Below are 27,551 nucleotides of genomic sequence, written 5' to 3'. Positions count from 1 at the left end.
GTCTCTTGTCTGAAGACCACCCTAAACTTTGGGCTCAGTCACCGAGGACAGTGGCTCCGCTGAGTGACCCCAGGAGAAGCGGCGCATCAGGCGGTAGGGGGGGATTCTGGGACTGCGCACAGGTGGCTTCTGGAAAAGGAGTCTCCCCTCCTCCTTCGATTAAAATCCCGTCTCACCTAAAAGGCATGTCTTCGTCGGTGACGTGGCTCGTTTCCTGTAGGAAATGACCCAGTTGTCACGTCTTTTTCTGCCTAATTTGCCGCCTGAATCTCTGCAGTCTGGCTTTTACCTGCCTGGCTCCACTGAAACTATTTATTAAATCCTCTAATACCCTTTAAAATATACAGACCTGGTGGCTTTTTTCCTTCACGGTACTCACTTAAATTGAATTATCTTCTGTCATAATTCCATTTGTACAAAGTACTCCTTGGAATGTTAATCTAGTTCTCATTTTTTTATACCAATTACATTGTCTCTGATTTTTCCTCATCTGTTCCGTATGCACTGTATTTCAGATTCTTGGTTTATTCTTTCTTATTCGTCTACAGGAAAGTGTCTTAAGAGAGAGTGAGACAGAGCAGAGTGTAGGGTTAGAAACAAGAGAATTGAAGTTTGAGACTTGAATTTCATCACTTTTTAGTTTATATGGACAAGGGCAAGTTACCCAGCCTTCTGGGCCTCAGGTTTCTCCTCTGTGAAATGGAAAGAATATATGTGTCTGTCTCATCCAGTTGTTGTAAAAATAAACATACAGTGAGTTGGCATTTTAAGGTGTGTGGAAACAGTGCCTGGCACACAGTAAGCACAAGGTGTAAGAACATGCTAAATCCGTTAAAAATTGCAGGTAGCTACAGCCAGAAGGTATTTTATTGATGAAAATTTTTTAAAAATGTGTCTTTATCTTGAATTATTTTTGAACCTGCAGTAATATTTCTTTTCTAATAGTTCCTTTTGTTTCTTCCTGCTTTGAAGGTAACCTAGATATTGCACTGAAAATATGTTTTCTAATTAATCGACGCCCTGCAGCTGTGTAAAGTAAGCATTTTGCCCCTTGAACAGATGAGAAAGCAGGAACTCAGACACAGTAGCTACTTCATTGGCATCCACACAACTGGTGGCAGGAGGGCGGGGGTGAGGACATCGGTCAGACACCAGAAATCCTCTTTTTCTTCTCTCTATAGCTTCATGTTAAGAAGTGTATTCATTGTGAAAATTTTGTGTTATGAGAAGTGTGTGCTAATCCAGCATCCACCGTCAGCTAAGGACTCTGCAAATCCCAGGCATAAGAGACGGAATGATTTTTTAAAGTTATATATATATATTTTTTTTCACCTGTTTTCAGAAACCTAATTCTCGTTTGAAGGGACCTGCACACTTTAAGCAATATTAATACTAAGAGACTATAAGCTTGGCAATCAGTGTTGCAAGTAAGAGGAGGAGGAAGGACCGGGAGGTCGGAGCAGGAAGTCAGTGCAGTAAAAAGGAGCGGGGGGGGGGGGGGGGCGGGGGGCAGCAAGAGCTCACAGAGTTTAAGGAAGCACAGTTACTTCGTTTTCAGCTTGCTGCTTTAGTGGGAGGGTGTCGTGTTGCTTACCGTTAAGGTAGAGACATGGTGTTAATGCCTTACAAGGACAGATGAGCAAAGGCCGATCTGCATTTTCTATTGAACTGGACCTATTTTGGAAATACCTTTACATAAGAGCAAATTCAGGGAGGCGGATGCTGCTCGTCTGGTGATGGCCATCAGGTGAGAAAGACTGCTCACTGCAGCAGTGACAGATGCCATTTATCTGCTGGACAGCAGTCACTGTGATGTACATCTTATTCCCTCGTATCCTCCTCCCGCCAAACCTGCCACATGCATGCGCTCTGGAGAAGGGGAACTGAGCTACGGAGAAGTGAAGTGCCCTGCCCCAGGTCCCCTTTAGTGAGACACTCGAGGAACTGCCCCAGAGATGCTCATAGGTAGGTGATGCAGGATGAGGATGAGGATGGAGTCTGCCGAATCAAGCACCCTAACACACGGACGGTCTTTATGAGAGAAGTCTTCTTTCTTGGAGTGTTGATATTTAAGCCATGATTAAAGTTTGGGATCTCTGTAGGATCGGGGGCTGTTGTCCCTGAACTCTGTGTCCATAGGGCGTCTTGCTTCAGACAGTAGGAGGGGTGGTCAGAGCATGGAGGTGGGCCCGCCGTGCCACCCATGTTTGGAGATGTTACAGTAAAACCCAGGGATGTCAAGTTTCATACCCAGGACCAGTCCGGTATGTTGGCCATGGGTTTGCAAACACGAGTTCACTGATTCTTGAGTTCATGCAGTTTTTAACGATACCGTGTTATCCTCCAAAGACCAAGCACCTCCATCACCAGAGGAAGCTAGACCGCCCTGCAGCTCAGGAGGTGGGAAGAGCCCCCCCTCAGTGTGACTGGGGCGCTTCCACGGCAGAGGGAGGATTTCATCTCACCCTTAAAGGATGGCTTGGCGTTCAACCGCTAGAAAGACAGGGGCAAGCAAAATGGTTTCTTTGGTTGGAATTCTGTTGTAGCTCCAGACCCCACTGGTAACTTCTGAGAATCCTGCACCTGTATTTACCCTGCAAGATAGAAGTATTGCATCTTGCATGCAACAGCGCAGTAGAGCTGTAGACACAGGACACAGCACGGCATTGCGTGTTCTCCACGGGCGAGGGAGCCCCAGGAAGAGGGACTCCCTCCGTCTCACAGATGGTGCAGCTCCGACGTGGGTGCTGCCCCCTTGTTTGTCCTGAACTGGGCCTGAACTCTTCTCAGTTTCTAGCTCAGTATCCCTGCCCTCACCAGCATCCTGTGTTTACCACTAAATATTTCACTGGTATCCTGTTTGCGTTTACTTTTGAGATGCATGCATGCATGTATAAATGAACATATGTGTGTATCTGTGTTTGAACACACATGTGTCTTGAAGATTATGGAAGGCCTCTGCTAAATATATCATTTATTTTATTTTTTAGATTAGTGTCTTGTGTTTCCGGGTTTATTGTGATCATTGATTAAAAAAAACTGTTTCAAAATCCAACAGCATAAGAATAAAAAACACGCTGACTTGATTTATAGCCTGTTTACCCTCACACTGGCTGACAGAGCTGTGTTGCAGCCTGATTGCTTTCTGAAGTCATGCACACTTACCTTAAGATGTGTCCTGATGATTATGCTACAAATACCTAACTCCGGATACCTGGAAGGGATACATCAAAGAAAAACAAGTTGGCATAAGAGGAACTTGTGAATTACTGCATCCTGTCTCTATGCCCTGTTTGTCCATTTTCCACTCAGCTTTCTCCTTAAAGGGCCGCACGGGAAGAAGTTTAGGTTTGGGGGGCCGTCTGGTCTCCATTGAGTCTACTCAACGCTGCTGGTGGTGCAGATGCTGCCACAGACAGTGCACAGAGAGTGGGTGTGGACACTCTGGGTGAATTTCAGGTATATGTCACTGGTCATGAACGAGTTCTTGTCTTTTTTTTTTTTTTCAAGTAAAAATGTAAAATCTTCTTACCTCACGGACCTTACAAAAGTTGGCAACAGCCACATGGTGCCAGCTCTGTGTGGCTCATGGCTGCTCCTTGCGACTGCTGATTAAAGCAAAACTTCAGCGAGATCCACCATGATGTGTGTTGGGTACCTGGGAATCCTCCAGAAGGCCTCCATCCTGACTGTGCAGTGGGAGGTCGTCGTTTTACATGCGTGGGAAATTTGAAAATATATCAAACTGTGTGAGTGTGTATGTGTACACACATATATATGTGCATATATATGCATATATATACATGTTCATTTTCTATTTATATATTGTATTCTAGAAAAGAATGCATTCTCATATTTATGTTCTATTATAAGTAGAGTAGAGTGTATTCTGTTTGTACAGTGCATGTGTACAGTATATATTACACATATGCATATATACATGGATGCCAGTAAAACAGCACGTGTCACGTGTTTCTTGGGACGTCCTCCCAGGAGAAGAGGAAGGAGAAGCTTTTCTTCCAGCACCTTAAGCTTGAGCCCCATCCATGCAGTGCACCACTAGTAATGGCGATTCTCAGATATTTTCTCTAATTTTCATGAAAAACGCAATTATATCCACTCCCCTTTTGTATTGAACTGTGATAAATATTCGAGCCGCAGCACCACACCTTCCTATTTGGTCAGACACTCGTTGTACTTCGCCTCCTCCCTTTCGTGCCATCCTCCTCCTCCTCTTTTTTTTCCCTTATTTTTTAATACACAGCCTGAAGAACTGGGCCTGATTATCTTGATCTCAAGTTGATCCTGACAACATGAAAAGGTTTGGAAGTCTTACAAGGAAGAAATTTCAGTTATATTCAACTCAGTGTGTCTTATATTTAAACGTGTTTCCTTTTTTTTTTTAATTTTAATCCAAGGGAGTGAAGTTACGCAGACCACACGGGTTTGTAGAATTTCTTTTCCGCCTGCGTGTGTTTAACTTAGGCAGATTGATTTGAGTGGCCTTGGATAAAGTAGTGGCTGTGTCTGGGGAGGGCAGCTTGGGTTTGCCAAAATTCAAACTCTTATTGCTCTAGGTCTTAGAATTAACATTCAGTATTTCAGATAATTTGATTACTCGATGAAATGCAGTGGGCCTGGTTCTGCAACTCTCTGAGTGGTTTAGACAACTCGTGTAATATTTGGGAGCCACTTTGAAGAGGAAAAAGGCTAGATCAGATCTATGAAGTTATTTTTAGCCCGGGGAGCCTCTGATACTGTAACAGAGTTTTTCAGCTGAAAACATCTAACTTCTTAAACATCTCACCAGTTACCACCACAGACAATGTAAGACGTTTCTATCAGTGGAATTCCAGTGTTTGCCATTGGAAGTCTTTCATTTACCATTTTTATAATTCACATTTTGAAATTAAAAAGTAACATACTTAGTCAAATTTTAAGATCTCAGTGAATTAGAATTCCGATATTACTTGAACAGACCTGAGGAGTATAACCCGGGAGACAGTCCTTTCAGAAAGCTGTTCTGCCCTTTAGGGGTCAAAGCACAGTTACGTACGTCAGTGAGACAAAGGGTTATGCATCCAATGACACATTGACTTGTTTACGCAGCCTGGTCTGCATGCACAAAGCGGAGTATTGTGACATTCTGACCCCGTACAGGATCAAGAAGGAAGATTGTCTCCTAAAGAGTTCTGGTTAATGCAGATGAACAGCAGACACTCAAGGGGAGAGAGCGAGTCCAAACGGGCAGAGAAGAACACTGTGCTTGAACTCTCCTTGCTTTAGTTGAAGTGTGACTGGCTTACAGTGTTAGTTCCAGGTGTACAGCAAAGCGATACATTTACATACACATTTGCGTATTTTCTTTTCAGATTATTTTCCATTGTAGGTTATTACCAGAAATTGAGTACAGTTTCCTGTGCTGTACAGTAGGTCCCTGTTGATTATCTGTTCTATAGATGGTAGTCTGTATCTGTTAATCCCAAACTCCCAAATTTTCTTGTCTCTCTATAAACTTTTTCTTGTCTTGCCATAAAATTACAAATTTTACTTCATAAGTGAGGAAGAGAAAACACACATCTCTAACAGGAATTTAAACACCTTGCTTACGTCAGAGAGTTGTAAGAAAAAGATCGAAAAATACTTCTAAAGTGAAAATTCCAGATAAATGCTGAATTAATTTTCTTCTCTTTGGGGGCCCGGGCTCAGGAAGGTGGCAGGAGTGAGGCGGGGTGAAGCCAGTGTCTCCGTTTGGGGCTCACGCCGCCACCAGCTTTTTCCTGCAATGTGCAGTGATGAGACATTCATGACTCTGATTCCCTCTGTGACATTCAAAGCTGTGTGTTATAATTTTAGCAGAAGCAGATGTTGGGTTCCTTGTGTCATGTGCCATTTCAGCTGTCCTCTTGGGAGACTGTATATTTTAATGGCTATGAAGCAAGCAGCTTACTGAATATTAGGATGGATTTTGCAGCCCCCAAAAGAGATGAAACTGCTGGGATGTTCCATTGGCTTAATACTCAATAGTTGGCTATTTATGTGTATAAAAACTGATCATATGACATCATCTATCTGTGGAATCTAAAAAAAGTGACACAAATGAAGTTATTTGCAATATAGAGAGAGACTCATGGACATAGAAAATAAACTTATGGTTACCAAAGGGGAAAGGGTGGGGGAGAGAAAAATTAGGAGTTTGGGATTAGCAGGTACAAACTGCTAGATTCAAAACAGACAAATGACAAGGTCCTACTGTGCAGCACAGGGAACTACATTCAATAGTTTGTAATAACCTATGGTGAAAAAGAATAAGAATAAATATATTGATAACTGAATCACTATGCTGTATGCCAGAAACTAACGGAACACTGTAAATCAACTGTACATCAACATAAAACAAAAACACCGGCCTCTAGAAGGTTGTTGGTAAAGTAGGAACATCAGTGGTTTCAAGGTGATCAAGCCTTGAGTGTTTGATTGCAGCCATGCTGCCGGGAACTTTTCTATCATATTTACATTTAAATAAAAACTACACTTAGAGACAATTTTATAAGTGAGTTAATAGCACTACGGGAGCGTTGTCACCGTGTATCAGTATGTCGATGCGTGGATACCGACATCACCGAGAGAAAAGCCTCAGGACCGCGCTGAACGAGCACGCAGGTGTTAGGGAAAACAGTGTCAATGTATCATCGCGGAGGGCTGGTGCAGTGCCCTCATACACCTCAGATGAACACAGTGTAAACACAGCTTGCAGAACATGCTCTTTTCGCTGGCACGGTGGCTGTAACCAGGTGAGACATAGTTAAGCATGGGTCACTGAGGAGAGGAACGGTGGTTTTAATGCTTGAGCCATTTATATGCCAGCAAATATGTACAGCAAACGTGCTACATGAAGGACAGGGAAGAAATGGGGAGCTCCAACACCAAGCATCATTCATTAAGCAAAGGGTTTTTATGTCCGATTTTGAATTTTGAGAGAAAACAAATAGCAGAAATTTGAAGTTGGTTTTAAACGTTGCCCCAGCATCAGAGTCCAGCAAATTGTCGAGGCTCTGTTGTCCCCTCTAGGACATGACAAACTCCGCAGGAACATTTCCATTTCCCCTTTGGTTTCCCGAGCTTCCCCTTTCCTTACCGTGTTACTTCTAGAATCGAGAACATGTCTGAGCCTGTACAGTTCACCTGTCTCCTAAGACGGTCTCCCGGGAGGACTCGCGACCCCTCTCAGGAGGCCCCCACCCTGGGCGATCTGTCCCGTAAACCTCCGCTGACGCCCTCCTCGCTCCCAGAATTAAGGCGCCTTCAGGATTTTCACACGAAACGTGTGTTTAAAGCCAGTGAGCCACCGTTTTCCAATTGTGTGAATTTCAAGAAGTCTTCATTTGGTGATTTCCTAACGCGAACATCGCCGCGGTGGTGCTCACGGAGCTGTGTCTGAAAGCCGTGGTGACTGTCGCTGACGCTTGGGGCTAAGAACCGGCACGGGCCGGGCTGTGGACTGCAAGCTGCGGGGCAGAGGGCGGAGACCAGGACGGTGGGGGCCCCGGTCTCCAGTCAGCGCTTCGCTGTCACGGAGGGAGCGGTCAGCCCTGAGGAGTGACCTCTTGTAAGAAAGGGGATGTTCGCTGACAGCGCTCCCTTCTTCCCGACAGGCAGGGCGAGGGTGAGGGCCAGGCTGGGGGATGTCGGCGACTCCTGCTCGAAGGAGTGCTTTCTTTGGTACAAGAAGCAAAAATAAATCCCGCCTGCCCAGAGGGGCAGGACGTCCACTATGCGAGGACAAGGCGTAAAGCGGGCGGCTGGAGAAGAGCAGGCACGTCCGGTGGAGGGCGGCCTCTGCAGCTGGAGCGGCTTCAGCCGCCCGCCTTCTCACCGCGCGCCCAGAACCGACGCGCGGCCCCTCCGGGTCCGGGGGAGGCGGCGTCCTTCTGCTGCAGGCAGGCAGGACTCAAGGAATGCTGACAGAAATCAGGGGCCTGTCCTGGGGTTCGAGAAAGACAAGCAGGTCGCCGGGGCAGAGGAGGACGTGTCCGGAGAGGCCGGGGGCCGGCACCGCCGCTAACGAGTGAGGGCGCCTCGGTGACGGCGGCAGTGAATGAGCGGCGACGGTGAAGATTCCACCGGGCTCCTCCTCGGGGTGTGGCTGCGAGCTCAGCGCTCCGCTCCGCGGCCAGGCCAGCGCGGGGCTCCCGCCGCAGGGCCGCGGGGCTAGGCGCGCGGGCGCAGGCTGCGGACGGCGGCTCGCCTCCCCCTTCCAGCCCGTGGGCCCGTCGCGCAGCGGGCTTGTCGCTGCGGCCGTGGCCCGCTGTGCTGGCGCGGCGGAGGCGGCGGTGCTGTGCGCTGGAGGGGCGACTGGGGGCGGGGGCGGGGGGGGGGGCTGAAGTCAGTCTGAACGCCGTCGGGGCCTTCCACCTCGTCCACGATGCGGTTTCAGTCTTTCTCAGTTTCAGGGTCCGAATGCCTTTCCGGTGTTTTGGTCTTGGGGCTGGCACCGCGTGAAGGGCAGGCGTCCCTCTGCGTGTGGCCTCCTGGTGTGGGCACACAGAGGGCACCTCACGCGGGTTCCTAAAGGATTTCCAGTCGTTGCTGAAACTCAGCCTCCATATCCCACTAACTGAATCGAAACTCAAGGGCAGAGTTTTGGATGAAGTAGAAAAGGCAGCTTTATTTCATGCCAGGCAAAGGAGGTCACAGTGGGCTAATGCCTCAGAGACTGAGCCTGCTGGGGACAGAAGGAGGGGTTTTATAGGAAAACTTCAAGAGTTCAGGGGGCAGAGCTGGTTTCTGTAGAGGTCACACACAGGGTGACCAGTTGTTGCAAAGCTGTTCTTGTTTTTGCTGATGCAGTGGTCCTCTTCCTTCTGCTGGGTATTAAGCTCACCTCTGGCTTTAGGACTATTCTGATGTTCTTGTGCCTGGAGTAAAAGGTGCTTACGAAAAGGGTCTGTGGAAAAGTGCTCTGGAGAAGGTCATTTAAAGGTCAGGTTGGTAAATGCTTCTAGCATTTTAGTCAGGCTAAGGTTTGAGACCTCTTGCTGCAGTCTGGGACCTGCACCTCAAACAGCAGAATATAAAGAAACCACAAGGGGCTAAAAATAACTAGACATTTGCAATTGGGTGAGTTACAAAAAACAAGATGCACAAAAGACCCGACTGCCATTTCTGAGGTGTTGGGGGCAAAAGCAAGGCACTGAACACCAACGTGTGTAGCACCATGAGGGGTTTGGGCGGACCACCCAAGACCCCCTCCTCTTCAGCCCATCCCTGGTCAGCATGAGAAAAGCCCTTTAAACTGTTCTGCAATTAAGCAGTTACAAATACCATATGGTCACAATGGCAGTAGGGCCCTGCTCGGTTACACAGTGACCAGCTCTGCAGTGGAGCAGGGATGGTGACGAGGATGGCAGCAGGGCAGAAGAGGCAGCTGTGTTCCCCGATAAGGGCTCACGTGGGGGATGCAGCAAACTTAGCACAGAATAGCTGCTCACGTGTCAGGTTCCAGCTTTCAGAGATGCTTATTTGACCTGAGCTAAAAGTAAGCCTCTGTGGTCAAGGAAAAGGTAAGATTCCAGAGCTAAGGGACCAAAGCTATTACTTTGCATCCCTTAAGTCCACAGCATACGTTTGTTTTGTTAAAGTTGGGTATTATAAAGGTCACACCTCACCCTTTCTTGTAACGTGAGCATTTCAGTTGCCTGCTTTCTCTTAAAGGTAACCTCCCAGAGTTAAAAAAAAAAAAAAAAAAAAAAAAAAAAAAAGGAAGCTGAATACAAAAAAATAAAATGTAAGGCCAAAACAGAATCTAATTTGAGGCAGCTTAGAGAAATGAAGGTCGTCATGTATGAAAAGTCCTTTAGGGAATTTGAGACATGTAAAATGAATGACCTTGCGACTAACCCATTTATTTAGAGGTAGGATATAAATTGCCCCCATTTCGCAGTTCATCACTCTCCTAAATAAATTCAGGCTGTGAAGCTGTGGAGTTGGAGGGAGAAACAATAGTTAGCCAAGATGATTTGGTTGCTAAATGTTGAAACTTTCTATGCCATTTATTAGAAGAAAACACGAAATGCAGAGGAGAGGCTGCTGTAAAGAAGAGGAGGTAGATTCTCGTGACGGCACCGCATTTTCTAACCAGGTAACTAACTGCAGACAAATCGCTGACTCTGAATCTGGCTTTTCCTTATCGTTAAAGTAGAGGGGATAATATTTCCTCACTACAAAAAAGGTGCTTCAAGGAAAACATAGAAATACAATGACACTCACATCTTATCGTGCTCTCTTCTGTGACATTCTTTGACGTCTGCCCGAGCCTTGGAAAAATAGCTTTCCACTGCTTCAGAAATTGTCGCAGAAAACCGCTGATCTATACCAGACACCACAAAGGCAATTAGTAAACAAGCCCTTTATGTAGTCGTTGTGATTAAAATCTTCAATGAGTTCTCTAGGGAGATTGAGGTTATCTGCAGAAATTAAACCAAAATGGCATACTTGCAAGCTCACCCTTTGGATCTGAACTGAATTTCATTGATCTTCAAATTTTAGCTCATTTCTCAATGCGTGCAGAAGTTGAACGTTGTGTGAGTCATAGTAAGAATTCCTCACTGGATTAGCAGGAAGGTGAGATTTTGGCCTGTATGAGCAGCTGAATTTTTGCTGTTTCAAATTGTTAACATTGTCTGCAAGCGGCAGAGTCTCAGAGCCCTCCGGGGGCGCCTTCTGGTTACAGATCAGCAACTATCGTATCTCGCAGAGAAAGGTTTATGTCTGAATTAGGGGAAGAGATGTGGAGATGAGCTAAGGAAATGTGTTTGTTCATTAAACGTTCTGCTGATTTAACAGTGTCATGAAAGAATCAGAGGGTAGAGGATGTGAGGAAACTCCGGTTCCTGCTAGATTTTCTGTAATTTCAAGCGATCAAGTGATTTCAAGTAAGGATAGTAGTCCCTGAAAGAACGATGAAATCAGCTGTCTGGATCTGTTTTACTTAGGATAATGTGTATGCAGCAGATCCTTCTCCTCTTCTCTTCACCCCCCGCCCCACACAGACACAGACACAGTCTTCTGTTTATTGCAAAACTTGCTTTGGTAAAAACAGGGCCAATGTTGTCTGTTAAGTCATAGTGATGTGTGTGTTAGTCCATCAGGACAATGGTCTGTTCTAAAAGCTTTAAAAAAAATGATCAGAAGTTGGGGATTGGAAATTCATGAAGTTACCAACTATGGTAAAACATAGACTGAATTAAGCATCTATTTTTAAAATTCTGCAGATGTGTTTATGAAGTCAGCTGAAGAGAGATGTGGGCACATCCCTGAGCAGTCTTCAGAACATACTTGACCATTACTAAACCACCCCTACTTTCTAATTCTGACTTGTTTAAACATTGTGTTGACTCCTTCTTTTCCGTTTCCACTTGTCTTGACAACATTGCATTGCTTTGTTTAAAGATACTTCTACAACACATTGTGAATTCCCAAATCTTTTTTTCTATGAGTTAAATATTTGTTGGGCAAGTAAGACACCATGGAACATTACTTCTCAAAATTACACTGTAGGAAAAAAAAAAGTTATTTCTGATTTTGCTTCCTACAGATGATCGCTTTCTGTGATGGGCAGGTTAGTCTGTGCTTTGATTACTTCCCAACCTGAATGATCTGTCCTTTTATTTAATTATTTCTCCCTAAGTTTTGAGTTCAAGGCCTTCAGCACTCAACAGTAAGTGAATATTCATCTCCAAGTTGAATGTGAAAGACTTTTCACCTGGTGATATGATTGACTGGCTAACATTTGAGCCTGAAGTATGCCCAGATGACATGCAACTTTGTTCTAAAAAATTGTGGAAGAACAGTCATGAGATTGCCTGCACCATGGAAGCTTGCCTTCGTTGCGGATTTGAATCCCTGAGTGTAGGTGGTCAGCGCCTACCAAGGCAGCATGCTCGGCTGGGGCTTGTCACCTGGGCGGCAGCGTGCTCGAGAGGAGATGTCTGCCTTCTCTCACGTTGCTTTGCCAAATTTTACCTTTTATGTAGCTTTAGAGTGTGGAATTTTAAGTTGAATATGTAATTTTCTGAAACAGGATAATTATGACAATCTTGAAATCCGTCAGCTTGAAATAAACCCTCCCAGTACAGACCAGACCCTCCCCGGCCTGGAAAGCTCTTCTCTTGAGTTTCCCTCGGACTGTAGGTCATAGTTACCTGTTAGTACCAAACGCAGTACGTAGTCTAATTAGAAACGAGACCTTTGAGGCTCTAGAAGGGGTGAGAGAAAATAATGGAGTTTCTTTGCATAAGTAACGGCTATTATATTGGGTAGTAGCTGTGAATTTTAGTACTGACGTGGGGTTAAAATCCGCCTTGAGGTAGGCAGCGTTTGGCTCTGAACCTTTGTTAAAACTTCCCCTGTCCAGACTCTCATTTCATACATTGTTTCCTTTATATCATCTTTCTGATCCGATAAACCAATGACATCCTTGCCAGAAAGAGTCTGTTACGCCCTCTCTCCTTTTCTCCTCAGTGAAACATGGAGGCTGCGTGCATCTTGCTTGAGGCCAGCTGTCTGTGTTTCTAAATAAACTGGCTAAAAATAAAATCCTCAATTAAGCTGTACGTTCCTCGAGGGACAGACTTGTCAGTGTCTCTAGGGATGATGCACTGTCCGCTGTTAACTCCACAGGGCCACAGTTGAAGATTATTGAATGTCTGTTGGACGACTCAGAGGCACACATGTCCAGGAGCAATTCTGGGGCAAAACCAGCCATGCTGAGTTCTTCACAGTACTCTTGGGGACAGCTCCTGCTCCGCCTTCTAGCCCAGGGAACCGTGGTCGTAGGTTATTGTAAGTTAAAGGGGACACTGCATGCATACTAAGAGGTACACTGTCAACAAAAATACTAGCATGTTGTAACAAAGTGAGAATTTATTTCCAAATCTGACAATCACAAAGAAGCCATAATCGAGTTAGTAAGAAGCTAAAAATATGTTACTATGACTACTTCTTAGTATTTCTAATTGAAATGCCTCCCAAGAAATTTCTGCCCTTGCCAAGAACTCAGAAAATCTTTGTTTCAAGTGTGTAACGGGTACAGCTTTCTCTTCTGGGAGCATAAAATCATGTACATGATCTTGCTTCTCATTTTATTTTAGCCATCTTGAAGCTCAAGTCATATTTGTTTTGAAAGAATCAGAGATACTCCTGATCAGAAAATGAGTCTTAATTGTAGCCACCCTGTTGATTCTCTGTTTCTCAGCTTCTTAATACCTTTGTCTCTTATTTTCTTTATTCGCTTAAGCCTGGAAACCATTTTGCCATCCATGCATAGCGGATTGGAAAATCTGATAAATGTTTTTTTCTGTGTGGGCTGGTAATCATTGGCCAAGATTCCCCACCTATTATCAACCCTAGGAAATTAACAGCCAGAAGTTAGGGAGGAAATATCCTTCAGTCTTTCCAAATGTGGAACTGAAACTAAAGTCTTGCAAATTTTTGTCACTCAGCTCCAGCCTCATTTTTCTGCTGCTTTTGTACAGCTGATTCCAACACCAGGCCCTCATTTACATGAGAGAGGGCCTGGACTCAGATTAGCACAGGGCATGACGGCTAAAAAAATAGATCCATTATCCGACCAGCTGATGAGGCTGCCAGGAGAGCCTGTGAATTTCAATCACAAAAGGGTCAGAAGTGAAGGACTGGAAGTAGTTATCGAGTGTCTGCTTCTGTCTCTGGGCAAGACCATGGCTAGATTACTGCCGGTAGATTACTGCCTGTGGAATTCCTGCAGATCTCCCTCGGAGGAGATCGAGCTTGGCTTGAGGAATTCTTCCCAGTGGCTGGCATTTCTAGTTAGCTTGCTTTTCTGCTTGGGGGATGAGCGCTTTGGTGGGAAGTTGGTGCCCAGGCCACCGACAGCCAAGGGGTAATTCCTGGTAGACCGGGGACTTGAGGCTCTACTTAATTGAGTTCACATTTTCTTTTTCACACAGTCTCAAGCATGTCTGGGCACCTGCTCGGTGCCCAGACCTCTGTGCAGATATGTGTTTACTGTTATTTAGATTTCACTCCTCACATCTTGGCTGTCAATGCAAGAATCACTTCCAAACCTTCCAAAATGTTTCCTTTCAGAAAATGAAGAAGATCTGAACATGAAAAAAGGATGCAAGAGCCACTGTGGTGTGAGAAGATTATCAGTATGATTTAGTTCAGTTTCAAGAGGTTTAAGATTTGACTATGGGTTAAGAGGAAAGAAATCTCAGTTAAGAAATATGTCTGGACCCAGGAGTAAGGAACGCTCGCTTCTGTTCCTGGCTCTTCCGTGAACACGTTTTGTGACAGCCGAATGGATGAACCTGGTTTAAACTTTTATTTAGTTGCTGTTCCTGTTACAAGTTACCAGAGGCCTTATCAAATGTAGAAATTAGTTGTGAGGATAGAATAAACTAGAAAAATGAATTGTATGAAAACCTCGTCTTCTTGATCTTGAGAGAGGCCTTGCTCAGATGTCCACCAAATCTCATGCTTCCGTCTAATTCGCATGTGTAAGGTGTTTTTGTGTTCTTCCTCTTTGAGGAAGGTCACTGGATATACCAAATATACCATAAATGTCTATGTAGCTTCATTCAGCTGTTGTTTAAATATTGCATTTACTCAATTGTGGAATATTGCAACTATCCCAATTCAATATTGGAAACTTATGAATTGTAATTATGTATGTACATATGTATGTATGTGTGTTAAGGTTTCTGATAGAACCTCTAGCACTGGTACCTACACTGCAATCCTTTACTACCATGCTTTGAAATAAAAATCGGAATAACTCTCTAATTATACAACATAATCACACATAAAATGCATGTATCAAGGAAAATAATAAAATAGCTCTTCATTGAAGCCAATGATTACCCTAAATTTTCTCATTTAATAGAAGAACTCTGTTAGGAATCACAACATTTTACAGGTGAGAAAACGAAACTTTGAAGGTTGAGAAACAAATGACAGATTATTACCTTAGCTCTTTGTTTAGTGATGATGTCGTTTTGCTTGATGATGAGAGGATGGGAGAATTTTATTTTGCCTTTTAAGGAGTTTACTAAGGAACGTGAAGGTCTGTGATTCTGCTGATTAGAAATGCATGAGTTGTGTATGACTTACAAGGTCCCAGCTCAGCCTCCAAGCTGTGCCCCTCACGCACCCGACTTTAATGTCGGGTCCTTGGGCACACCACTCACAAACGGCCGCACCTAAGGGAAGGGTGTCTTTACAGATAATGTGCTCTCAGGTGGCTGAGGAGCTGAGACTGACACATACCTAAAGTACTTCACTTACTTTTCATAAAGATTTCGAGTTTGAAGAATTTACATGGCTCATGTGTACCTCATAGCGGGATTTATTGTCTAAAAATGTTACGTGGTGTGCTGCGTGTTAATTATCCTTAGAATGTGTATAAAAGAAGAAAAACCACGGTCTGTTCTGTCAGCGAGAGGAATCTAGACTTGAAACAGGAGCTCAAACAGAAGAGCGTTTTGAGACTAGATGGTCTGTTGCTCTGAGGAGGGGGCTGGAAGCATGTGACCGTTGTCTGTTGCTGTGGTAAGTGAGATAAACTCTGCTCTTGACGGCGGAGAAAATAAGCATTTAGTAGCCGTGATTGCTAAGTTCCATCGGGTGCTAGAGTTTCCTGTCTTCCAGGAGCAGACAAAGAGTCCCCTCTTCCGAGGGAAAGCCACTCAGGACAGAAATATTGACAGACCGGTAGTGAAGGCGATCCGGGAGGTTCCCAGGTCTCGCCTGGCTCGCGTGCACGTGGCCGGGACAGCCCTCTGCGGTGGGGAGTCAGGCTTGCAACACAGGATGGGGACCAGGTTAGCTTGATGGACGTAGACGGACTAAACAGAGTAGATAACCTGTTGTATTTTTTTTCCAGTTTAAACATTGAGGCTTTAGCGTTTTTCTGCATTGCTGTTATTTATTATGGGATTTCAGTAATGGCATTCCACATGTGTTTTTCCCCTAGTTTCGATATCTGTAAATATTTTTCTCAAGATTTGTCTTTATTATGGTAAAATGATCATCAAATTTGTTATCTCAACTATTTTTAAGTGTTCAGTTCAGTTGTGTTAATTATATTCATAATGTTGAGCAGCCATCAGCCCCATTCATCTCCAGAAATATCTTCATCTTGTGAAACTAAAACTATATCCATTAAACAAGAAGGTTCTGTCCCGCATCCCTGTCCTCAGCCCCTGGAACCATCATTCTGCTACCCGTCCCTATGAGTTTGGCTATTCTAGGTACCTCAAAAAAGTGAAATCATACAGTATTTGTTATTTTGTGATGGCTTATTTCACTTTGCATGAAGTCCTCAAGTTTCATCCATGTTGCAGCGTGTATTAGACTTCCCTAAAATTTTAAGGCTGCGTAATACTCCATTGTGTGTGTATGTAGCACGTTGTGCTTATCCGTCCGTCTGTCGGTGGATCTTCTGACGGCTTCAGTGTTTTTACCTGTTGTGAACGATGCTGATGTGAACTTGCATCTCCAGTGAACTTCTTGATATCCTACTTTAATTCTTTGGGTTTTATTCCTAGAAGTGGTATTTTTAATTGGGGTAATTAAATTCTAAATTTTTTGAGGAACCACCACACTGTTTTCAAAAGCAGCTGCACCATTTTACATTCTCACCAATACTGCACAAGTGTTCCAATGTTTCCACATTCTCACAAACACTTAGCATTTTATGCTTTTTGTGTGTGTGTGTGTGTGTGTGTGATAGTAGCCATCCTAACAGGTAATGGGTGGTATCTTAATATAGTTTTGATTTGTATTCTCTATGATTAGTGACATTGAGCAACTTTGCAGGCACTTGTTGGCCATTTGTGCATCTTCTTTGGAGAAATGTCTGTTTGAGTCTTTTGCTCATTTTTGAATTGGGCTGTTGTTTTGTTGAATTTTCTCTGTACATTTCCAACATGAATCCTCTGTCAGATAAATGCTTTGCAAATATTTTCTCCCATTCTGTCAATTGCTTTTTCACTTCATTATTACTGCCTTTTGGTACACAAATTTTAAAAATTTTCGTCAAGTCCAATTTTTCCTTTCTGTCTGTTTTCTTGTCTTTGCCTTTGGTGTCATATCCAAGAACTCTTTGCAGAATCTAATGTCATGAAGCTTTTGCTCTCTGTTTTCTTCTAAGAGTTTTATAGATTTATGTCTTACATTTAGGTATTTGATCTATTTTTAGCTAACTTTTGTATATGGTGTAATGTGAGGGCCAAACATTATTACTATTATTGTTATTTTGCACATGAATATTCATTATTCCTTGCACCACTTGTTGAAAAGACTGTCCTCTCCCCACTGAGTGGTCCTGGCATTCTGGTGAAAAGTCGTTTGCCCACACGTCTGAGGGGTTATTTCTGAGCTCCTTTCTGCTCCGCTGATCCGTGTGTCTGCGTTGTGCCAGCACCACGCTGTTTTGATTACTGGAGCTTTGTCTTAAGTTCTAGGACCAGGACGTGTGAGTCCTTCAGCTCTGATTTTTCTCTTCCATTTGTGCTTTTACAGTAGAGCCTGTTGCTGGAAGTGTCTTGACCATGTGCAAATCACTCTCCCCAGTTACGTGCATTTTACAGTCTTCTCCAGACCTCTCCCTTGTCTTTATCAAAAGCATTTTGTGCAGAATGGTAGAAAGAAATCACTGGATCATATTAATAAGGTTTTCCTGAAATCCTCACGTTTCCACATACATACCTCACCCTGAAACAGAAGTTAATTCTCCTTCATGTGCCCACAAATGAACATTCGTCCAGGGTTACAGAACAGCGGACACAGTGAGAAACACAGTGTGTTGTGTGTATTGCAGAGAGTGCCCTTGGAGCAGGGTCAAAGATTACCTGCACAGGTTAGCCGGTGAACTAGGTCTTGGGATCTTTGAGTCTTAAGCAGCTGATTCTGCAACTCTTTCCAGTCACATGACGTTCCAGAAAAGGGCTTGTTAGAAGTGCGTGTGTTCCTGCTGCGTTTAGATTCCAATGAACGCGCTCTGACGCTTGTAGCGGTGAGCACCAGTGCGCATCGAGTGCCCGCCGCCTGCCGAGGGCTGCTCTCCCTGGCTCCTGTTGGAAGCACTTAGGGAGCTGGGGTCCCCGCTAGCCCAGAAGCACCGTCCTGCTTTCCCCGATAGGGAAGCTCAGGCTCGGAGAATCTGAGTAAGTCATTCAGGTGTAGGCAGCAGGTGTGTCAGGAGACAGAAATTCAACCCCAGGAAACCCGTCCCTGGAACCTGAGCTGGGGCCTCGACACTGAATCCTCGTGGACCATACCCTCAGCCGCATCCGAGACTCCCCTTCTGGACTGGACAGAAGTTTGGCCTGTGTCACCAGGAAAGGCGTGACCTCCATCGTGTTCAGAACCTTGGGTGACATGGCATCCTGCTTTGCAGAGGGTTTTCTGGAGGAGTTCTTATTTCCAGTCACGTGTTACTGGATTTCACCTGCTATTTTCAACTCTTCTAAACGTAGCGCTAGACTGAATGAAAAAACAGCGTTTTTGTGAAACAGTCTTGACGTTGAAAATGGCCTCTGTGTGTGGGGGGAGATGTGCACCGATGCTGCTCGGTTCCGATACCGTGTTCACCTTGAAACCACAGGCACAGAGCTTACAGGGTTTTTTACTTTCTTACATTCTTACAGTGAACAATGTAACAGTAAGGCGCTTTTCCCGAGTCCTCCCATTGTCTTGTCAAAAGTATTTGGTGAAAAGTGATAGATGGTTGGGGGAAAAAAAATCACTGGATCATATAAATAAAGTTTGCCTGAAATCTTCACCTTTGTGCACCTGTAACTGAATTGTGAACATGGAAACTTAATGTCGAATATGGGAATTCACTGTGTACAATCAGATGGGTATCCAAGGGGAATACCTCACGCTGAAAAAGAACTGAACACGCCTTCATTCTCCCGGGATTACAAAGCAGCAGAAACAGGAGAGCTACCCGGGCCTGTGCATCTGGGTGGTTTGTGTGTCCCCGTTCCCCTGGTGTGTGTTTGCAGTGGGGGAAGGGTGTTGCTGGGGGAGAAAAGAGCAGAAAACAAGAGAAGAGGTCCTATTTTCCTGACCCAGTGGTGATGACAGTAGCTGTCTGTCCTCACACATTGATGCCTGAAAAGCATCCATTATGTCCACCTGCAGGTGGTGGGGAGTTGGTGTGCGTGCAGTGCTGGCAGCCTGCTCAGGGGTGGAGCGGTCCTGACGTGGAGGAGGGAGGCAGTGCGGCCTCAGAGCCTTGGAGGAGAACCCTCAGCTCCCTGGTGCTCGGCTGCCATGATGGTGGCCAGCAGTGTCCGGGGTCCGCACACTTGTGCACTCACGAACCTCCTGATTACTTCCACCCACTTTTGCATCTACACTGCCACCCAAGCACCCTGGCACTTTCAGGACAATCTGGGGGCAGGATTAGGTGCATACTTTGGCTAAACTCAAAATAAATGATCCATTAAGCCGACCTGATAAGATAGAGAACCCTCAAGTATCGATTGTTTGTGCGTTTGGGTAAATAGCTTAATGTTTTCATTTGGGGTGGGCTGTGCATGAAATGAAGGACAATAAATTACAGTGCTGTGGCCTGGGGACGTCCAAAGAGAATCACTGTTGCAGGTCTTTAAATAGTTAAAATCTTAAGCCACGTATTACACATTTCTAAATAACAAGGGTACTGCACTACAAGGAGTGAGTAATAATTCTTCGCTTGGAAGAAAGACACTGTGAGTCAAATGTAAGACGCTCTCCTGGGAAGATCTCCCATGTGGCTGGAGCTGGGTAATATTCAGAAAGGTCATTTTTAAGCCGTTAGGAAAACAAGGCGCATTGGAATGACTTAGAGGGAGGGCTCAGGACAGCTGCCTTTCAGCTTCATTGATTAGGACTGGACTTTAATGGCAGCAGAAAGCCGCGGTGGCCACTACAGACTTGCTTTGCTCTCTGCCAATGCCAAGATGTGAGTTTAGTTCCTCCTCCCAGGGAGGGATGAATTAGGATTTGGGGATTAACATCTGTACACTACTAGTATAAAATACAAAACCAACAAGGACCTACTACATGGCACAGGGAACTATATTAAATATCTTGTAATAACCTATAATGGAAAAGACTCTGAAAAATAATATACATTATATATAAATAAAAGTATGTAATATATATATAGATATAACAGAATCACTTTGCTGTACGCCTGAAACTAACACAACATTGTGAATCAGCTATACTTCAATAAAAATAAATAATAAACAAAAATTCCTACCCTCTGTTCTGCACAGTTGTCAATGAGATGTAAACGTTAAAACGTTTGAAATACAGAACACAAAATCCACGAGAGACGTAGCAAGGTTCTCCTTACTGGAAGCTGAGGTGCCTTTTCAAGTTTCCCAAAGACGAAAACTATCACGGAAAGTTCTAGGTACCTTGCGACTAACTCAGGTTAAATTCCCGTCCTTAAAAGCGTATTTGCACAGCATTTTCTCATGTTGATTTCCAAGAGTGCTCCCTTCCTCGACGGGGCACGTAGATGGCTGGAGAAGGAGACTGGCCCTCTGGCTGCGTGTGCAGGCTGTAGCAAGGTGCCCGCTCGGCTGCTTTGAGCCCAGGCTCCCTGACTCTCCCTGAGGCTGGGGAACCACAGGGCTTCCCCGGAGCTGTGATGTGAGCCTTGTTGATTCTTCTGAGTGAGGCTTTCAGGTTTATTCTTCTCAGGCAGGGTGTTTGGGGGAGAGGGGTTTGGTACCGCGACCGAGTTTGCTGGCAAGGATGTTAATTTCGTTTGGTCGCTGTTATATTGCTGCGTAGTGGAGAATCAGAAAAGTGAGTTACTAAGAAAGGAATCGGCATTTTTTCAGCATGCAGGAAGCGTGAGGCGATGCGCTCAGGTCTGTGTGCCTTGCGTCTAGTTACGGAGCTCTTGTCTAGCTGTAGAGATAAAGACGTGCTAAGTGAATCCGGTGTGAGCCGTTGGGTGCACGCCAGGCTTTACGAGAGAAGCTGTGGTTCCTGCCTCCTGGTAGGATGGAGGAAGGAGGGAGAGGGCTGCGTCTGGAAAGAGGAACAGAGCTTCAAAAAACAGACATGGAAGGAATACGATAACTCGGCGTAAAGACACTGCCCCAGGAGAGACGCGGACTTGGATCGGTCACAGAGGTGCTTGAAGAGTCAGTGAGGGGGGCGGGAGCATGAAACATGCTTAGATGTGGGGGGTTGTAAAAACAAATAAAACATGTAGATTTATAGGCTCTAAAATAATGACCTTCAAAATTCAAAATTATTACCGAAACTAAAATCCAGGTCGTGGTGGCCCTTGAAATGACAGACCTCCGTGTGGTGTATTGTATTTTGTAAAAGATGTGCTTTGTGAAAGAATGTCACCAGACTGCAGGGCCCTCCTGGGTCAGATGACTGTATTCTGGTTTTCTTGTTTTACTGAATGTTTGTTTGAATCCTCTTTACTGTATAGTCTTTTTTCCCCCTTTGGCTTCACTGAGATATAATTTGTTGTGAGAATTTCCGGAGTACATAATGGCTTGATACCTGTGTTTCCTATGAAATCATTACCACAAGGTCACTGTGTGAACTCCTAAACTGAGTCAGATGCTGACCGAGGAGGAATTGGCTAAAAGTTCTCTCTACGTAAACAGTACATAAATAAATATTTTCTTTCGAATGCTTAGCAACGTGAATTTTTATGTTCTGTGCGTCTTTCAGCAAATAAGGCCCACATGATTTTGCTTCAGAATCTCTACACTCGTTACTCACCGTGAAGGCCTTCATGGAAACAACGTGTTTGACGTAAGACGTGTTTCAAAGCCGTGCAGTCTGCAGACTTGACACGCAGTCCGGACATACCTGCTGGGTGACTTTTACATGTGCTGTGATGATTCTCCAGGGCCTTGATGAGCAGTCTTCCCTTAGAAAGAAGAGCTGACAGCTGAAATCCCAAGAGGAATGATTAAGTGCGACTATAAGTAGCAGAGGGAAGTTCGGCCGAATTTGAGACCCCATTACTAAAAAAGCAAATGCATACTGAACACTCCAGAATATACACAGAGTAAGAGCACTAAAGGCGTCTTACAGGTTGCAGTTATGATTACTCCAGCAAAAATTGGTTAGATTTCCAAAACCGTGGCGTATTTTTAGGTTTCTTTGAAACAGAACATTTTGTCAGGTCCTAACTTAACATAACCTAGGTAGCCCTTTCTGATAAAACAGCAAAGACTGAGCCTCAGTATAGCTTATGAAGCACTTTCCAGTAGGATGAGCATATAGATTCAAAGAGGAAAGGAAATTTTATCGTTAATAAATATGCTACGGATATTTCTAACCAAAGGGGCTTCACTTTGAATGAAAAGCAGAAGCCATGTTTTGTTCTTTCTGTAAGTCTGTCAGCTTGTACCTTATAGATGTCAACAGAAATTAGTGAAAATCAAGAAATCAAAACTGTTCAAAAAGTAGAAAGCAGTCCGGGTTGGTGATTGCAGTTTACAGGGCTGTATTGTGTATTGGGAAGTTGCTAAGAGAACAGATCTTAAAATTCCTCATCACAAGAAAAAAATCTGTAATTAGGTATCACGATGGCTGTTAGCTAGACATTGTGGCGATCAATGCATGAAATACACAAATATTGAATCATGATGTTGTACACTTAAAATTAATGTGTTACCTGCCAATTATATGACAATAAAAAATAGAGCATAGACAGAATAAAAATAATGTCTCAGGAGTTTGTCAGTGCTGAGCGAGAAGTCCGAGACCTCACACTGGACGTGATCCAGGTCTACGGAAGTGACGTTTCACAGACAGGAAGAGACGGGATTTTTGTAGTGAGTCAGGGCAACGTAACAGAAAATGTGTAGAATTTGGATCAAAACCAGCTTAGTTACTGTCTTGTAATGTGACCTTGAGTAAGCTTCATTGCTGAGCATTTTCTTTCTGCATAAATGAACATAGTGACACGTACTTGCAGACTTTACTGTTTTTACACATTGCAAATAAAACACACATCACGTACAGACCATGCACAGTGAGGATACTCGGTAACCTTTCTGCTTGGTGTAACCATCGATGCTCTCAGTGAGGACAAAGCTTACCTGTAAATGTTACAAGAGTTTTTTTCGACATCTAGATCACAGTGAAAAAATATTCTGGTTAGGTGGATGGCAACAAAAACAAAAACAGAAACAAAACCCCAAAAACAAAACCAGGGACACAACATGGAAAGGAAAGATGAAAAATAAGTTCTTTACAAAATGTTTTCATTCTCAAACCCAGTCTTACCTGATTGTATACTTAGAGAAGACATTTTGGTAAGAGGAGAAATTGTCTTTGGATTAAAAACGTTAAGGTATCTAATACATTTTTTCAACTCTAGGATTTTTGCTATCATTTATTTCATTATCTGTGTCTAAACCAAAAAATGCATTCTGTAAACTGTTATTGTATCACGTCTCTCTTTCGTCTCTGGTTTCATAACGTCTTTGCATGAATGACAGTGATGAGTTCTCCACAGGAAACATGAAAGTTGTGAAAAGCTCAGCACATCCCGCAGTGATGGATGCAGGCCGCGCAGAGAACGGCTCATTTCTAGGTACCAACGGGTGGCAACCTGGAAGTTGCAAACAATCTAACTGATTGTGAGAGGCTTCTGTCACATGCACAACGAAACACGTCAGCAGAGTCTTCTCCGTTCTCATTAACCTTCCTTTTAACTCCCTGTCTATTTTTAGCCTCTTTTATAATTGTTCTCACAAAGGAAGAAGACAAAGATGTTAGGAAAAAAGATTTAAAGAACAAGTAATTATAAAATGGGAACTTGTGTTGAAGACCAGTGGAGATCAGTTGCACATCACTTTTACAGGAAAGCCACGTCCCCTGAGGTGACACGGGAGTAATGTGCAGAGGGCCTGTGTTCTCCAGGGCTGGGGGCCAGGGCGGCAGGAGCTGCAGCTGGGTTTTCGGCTCCTTTCTACGGACCTGCTGCACTGCTTCCCCTGCTTGAAAGCTTGCGCCCTGCTGGGGTCCAAAGCGTGGACCTTCCCTGACTCTCCTGTATGTCTGTCTCTCACTTTCCTTCATTGGCTCCCGTTTTCCTGCCTGATCTTCAGAAGTAAACCCCTCCAAGGTTGTGTGTGCCTCATTACTCTCTTCCCTCGGTGCTGTCCATTTGCATATTAAATCTTTTCCAGATCTTCAGTTCTGCCCTTTTGGTAGAGGACTCTCAAAACAAATATTTGGGATTTCTTTCTGAACTCCCCCCATATGCTTAACTGCCCACAAAATTCTTACCTTAGACACACTATCATCGCCCCATTTAATCCACCCAAACTTGCTGTTTCACCATCCCGAGCGCTGCCCTCGCCGCCTTTGAGCAATATTCAGCCCGTCTTTTCCCTTTCTCTGGTCCCCTATTCTCTTCTCAGTCAGGAAGAGACTTTGAGTTGCTTCCACGCTTCACTTTTCTTTATGTTTACATCTAATTTGTCGTCAAGTACCATCTCTCACACTGGGGTCCTCCTTTCCATCTGCCGCTTCCGCGTATCAGATGCGTCCACATTCTCGGTTTTCCCATCACTGGTCCTTCTAATTCTGAGCAGCTGGGGAAGAACCTTGCTTATCTTCTTCAAATACAACTCTGATCAGGTACCATATCTGAAGTAGGAGACCCTGTGTTTGCAAAGGATTTCCTGCCTGGTCCTAGCTGTCTGCAAGGCTCCTGAGATGCATGCACCTTCCTGGGAATTTTTTGTTTTCTCAGCTCCATGGTTCACAAAATTTTTCACCACGCCAGCAGCATCAGCAGCAGCCAATAATTTGTTAGAAATCCAAATTCCCTGGCCCAGCTCCAGACTTCCTTTTGAAACCCTGAGGAGGGGCCCTGCACTGTTTTAACATGTCCTTCAGAGGATTCTGACGCCTGCTAGGGTTTGAAAGCACACAAGTCAGGATGCTTTGTTGTAAGCCTAGTGGACCAGCTGTGAGGCTCTTGTCCCTACCAGGTGGAGGAAGCCTTTTTGTGATGGGTTCAGGGGATCATAAGCAGGGGGAGTCGCTCGAGCTAATTAAAGCCCGTCTACACTTCCGTTCTGTCATATCCTGACCATTTCCCGTGCAGAACAGCACCCTGGGTTCCACCCACCACTTGGGCTAAGCGTTTGCTACTATACAGGAGTTCCCCATTTTATCAGCATTTAAACTGGCCAAGGCTGGAAGTTGCGAGGAATGAGAAAGGAACATTCCCGAGTTCCTGGTGCCAGATTCTGTCCATAGTAACTGAGGTCCATCCTGCACTCCGCTCCCCGGCCCTGCAGGTGTGCAGGGCGTTGTTTTGTAATGTTGGTGGGTTTGCAAAACTTCAGATGCTTTCCTGTCTCCCTCTCTGTGATCATGGTTCTTTCTTCACGGGTAAAGGTGGTCATGTAGGTATTCCTTCTGTGGTCAAGGATATCAATCCTAAGTAAACATGTGAAACTCAAAGATGGTAAATGGTCACCATGGAAACATGTGACACGGACTGTTCTCACGTGGCTCGGACTCTGTGTGCTACCTGGCTCTCGGGGTCTTTCTCAGATCACAGCGGTGTCGGTGACCTGTGCACCTTGCACCCGTCATCCGATGATCCAGCCCGCTCTCCCTGGGTGCGCGGCCATGAGCCCTTTAGGAGAGCCGACAGGGCAGCATTCAGCAGGTACACCCGCGAGGCGATGATGCAGGTGGTGGCAGGGTGGACAGCACTGTCCTGAGGTCTTCTGAGCTGGGGCTTCCAGTGGCTGTGTTTTCCCGTTCTCTTCTGTGTGCGCCTGAGCCTGTGAGAGGGAGCTAGCCCATCTTGCTGGCCCTTGATTCACCCATTGTTTGCATTAACCCCCCCAGCAGCTCTTGGGGGAGGGGCGTCCTTGGAGAAGAGCTCCTCTTCTGGGGACGCAGCATCTCCTTCCAAAGGGGCTCTGGGGAAGGGGCTGGCTGAGCTGCTTTAGGCTTGGGAGCGCTGGGCTGTCAGCTCCCCTCCCGGGACGAGGGGTTCCTCCCTGCATTGCCGCCTGCTCCGGCCTCTCATCCACGTCCCGGCATGGCCCTCACCCTCCCCTCGTCCTGATGGCTGTGATGGGCGGTCATCGTGGGTGGGTGCGGGGGCAGCAGCAGGAGGTCTTCGGGCCGAAGTCCCCTGTTAGATTCCTGTGTCACCTTCCCCAGACCCACAGCCTCAAATCTTTTCCCTTTTTCTCATCCCTAAGAGCAACATACAGCTATTATGACATGATATTCTGCCGTATACAGTCGTCTTGCTGATGGATAACAAGTTGCTTGGCCACCGGGGGGGTTCCAGTTCCTTTGTCAACTTTCTGAAGCAAAATAGGCACTCAGTTCATACTTGTGACATAAAACTGAATTCTGGTCTTACTTGCGTTTATGTCTTAAATACAACATGTTTTAAAAGAAAATGATAAAGGAATGTATTATATATGGAGCCATATAAGGAAAGGAAATTCTGTCAGAAAAGAAGAAATTAAAGTTTCAGCTGTTCTTAGGAATGCAAATAATATAAAATAGATAAATTTTAAAAATCAAATATATTATGTCTTCACACATTTAACATAAATAATCCGTTTTAATCTATCATGAAAACCATCTGTGGATTAGGCATTTTAAAAATGAGGACTAAACGAATACAATCATATTTTTCTCTTCCTTTGAGGATAATTTGAAATACTGCTTTCAGTGACATTTTCCTGGTGATAAGGCAGAAAATATGGAAACAATATACTGATAATGTGAAAAAGACAAGTCAGATACACAAAGGCCAAACACAGTTGATTCTCTACTTCTGAATGAATTATATGTGGAAGAATAGAATAACTCTACCAAAAAGGATATTCAGCAAACTGTAAACTAAAAGATGTTTGTAAATGTTTTAAATATCCTTCTTAAAATACTCTTACATGAAGCGAGAATTACTTGAAAATTCTTATCAACGAAGACACTGATTTTTATCACGATGTCACAAGAAATTTTGAGCAGCTGTTTCGTCTTCATCACTAACGCAGCTATGCAGAGCGAAGAGTGGGAGGTCATTTATTCAGTGCCCTTTATTTACCAGATGTGGGCATCACCCCCACTCATCCTTAGAACACCCCTGTCCTTTGTACGTGTTTATCTACATCGCAGACGAAGAATTAGAGAAAGCAGAGTTCCCAAGGCCACACAGTCAGAAAGTGGTCGAAACAGGTCTTGGATGAAAATGACTTTCTGTTTGCTTAGACCTCGTGGTTTTACTAATGGGGTGAATAGGAGAGAAATTGTCCAGCCATTTCGGGAGGAAACGACAGGGAGGAGATGTGAACTCTGAACATGTCAACACACAGAGTATGAATGACAAGTGATGGGAGCTTGATGGAAGCATCTTTCACTAATTTATTCATGCATCTGGCAAATATTTTGAACCTTGTGTTCCAGTCACTGTGCTCGGTGGCAGGATGCAGACATGCATGTGATGCCCTTCCTACCGAGGACTG

The 27,551-nt window shown here is 44.6% G+C and overlaps 1 protein-coding gene across 1 annotated transcript in view; it reads left to right on the top strand.

Moving 5' to 3' along the window:
* CSMD1 (CUB and Sushi multiple domains 1) overlaps positions 1–27,551 on the top strand; it is a 1,327,842-nt gene that overhangs the window by 467,903 nt on the left and 832,388 nt on the right. The gene's annotated exons all lie outside the window — the stretch shown is intronic.

This window comes from Camelus bactrianus, chromosome 26 (assembly GCF_048773025.1).
Source record: "Camelus bactrianus isolate YW-2024 breed Bactrian camel chromosome 26, ASM4877302v1, whole genome shotgun sequence".
NCBI lineage: Eukaryota > Metazoa > Chordata > Mammalia > Artiodactyla > Camelidae > Camelus > Camelus bactrianus.
This window is presented reverse-complemented; position numbering and strand designations above follow the sequence as displayed.